The sequence below is a fragment of the Procambarus clarkii genome, unplaced genomic scaffold (assembly GCF_040958095.1).
Source record: "Procambarus clarkii isolate CNS0578487 unplaced genomic scaffold, FALCON_Pclarkii_2.0 HiC_scaffold_281, whole genome shotgun sequence".
Lineage (NCBI taxonomy): Eukaryota > Metazoa > Arthropoda > Malacostraca > Decapoda > Cambaridae > Procambarus > Procambarus clarkii.
The window spans coordinates 157,902-158,938 of NW_027189314.1; the positions used below are offsets into that span (position 1 = coordinate 157,902).

The 1,037-nt window shown below is 38.7% G+C and overlaps 1 non-coding gene across 1 annotated transcript; it reads left to right on the forward strand.

The window, feature by feature from the left end:
• The first annotated feature begins 359 nt into the window (after window positions 1–359).
• LOC138361288 (5S ribosomal RNA) lies at window positions 360–478 on the forward strand. Its single transcript, XR_011226905.1, has one exon. It is a non-coding gene; the product is annotated as a 5S ribosomal RNA (ribosomal RNA).
• Window positions 479–1,037: the final 559 nt, after the last annotated feature.

Genomic DNA, 1,037 nt, shown 5'->3' on the forward strand with positions numbered 1-1,037 from the left:
CTCTAAAATAGAAGCATTTGTTCATGTTCTTTGTAAAAGTATCATAAAGCAGGACAGATGAGACAAATATCATAAAAACTGAAGAGCAGATGAGCACACACATGTTTGTATTACAAAAGAAAATCCACAAATTCATTAGAAATTGGCAGGGCAGGCTGAGGAAGTAGGTAGATGTAAAATGTCTGTAAATGGCGAAAGAACATAAACCCAAGACTGAATAAACGATGTTAAATATCCATGCCAAGGAGACAAAAATATGTTAGGATACAATTACCATTAAGACACCACAAGCAGGTCCGTATCCTGCCGCGATGACTTAAAAGAGTTGGTTATTAGCCACAATGTGTAGGCAGTCTCATGCCAACGGCCATACCACGTTGAGAACACCGCTTCTCGTCCGATCAGCGAAGTTAAGCAACGTTGGGTTTGGTTAGTACTTGGATGGGTGACCGCCTGGGAACACCAAATGCTGTTGGCAATAATGTTTTTTGTTTTGTTTTGTTTTGTTTCGTTTGTTTTTGTTTGAATGGCTGGCTCCACGGGAAATTCACGGAGTTGTGTGGAATAAGGCCTGGTAAAATGAATTAATATGTATGTCATGTTTAAAACAAACTCGCTTAATATAGATATTGTGTGAGGCTTTATACAAACAAACAACCAAAACAAAACATGTTGTATATATATATATATATAGCTTAATCCGGGTTTGAACTCGCAACTCCAAGAATACGCATCACTTATATACACTTTACCACTGGACCACTGCTGCAGGACACTAGCTTGATGCTGAGGTATCAATTTAATGACGTAAATGCCATTTCCACAAATAAATGATAATTAAAAAGTATTTGTATGTACAAATCTTTTCTGTTTAAAAGGCTACAATATCAGTTACTGATATAATTTGTGTTAATGTTTCTATACCCACAAGAAGGCATATTTTTGCTTATATGTAAAGGGTACGGAGAAGGAATCCACAGACCATCATTCCCCTCCCCTTCCCTCCCCCCCCCCCCCCCCACCCCCAACTCCCACCT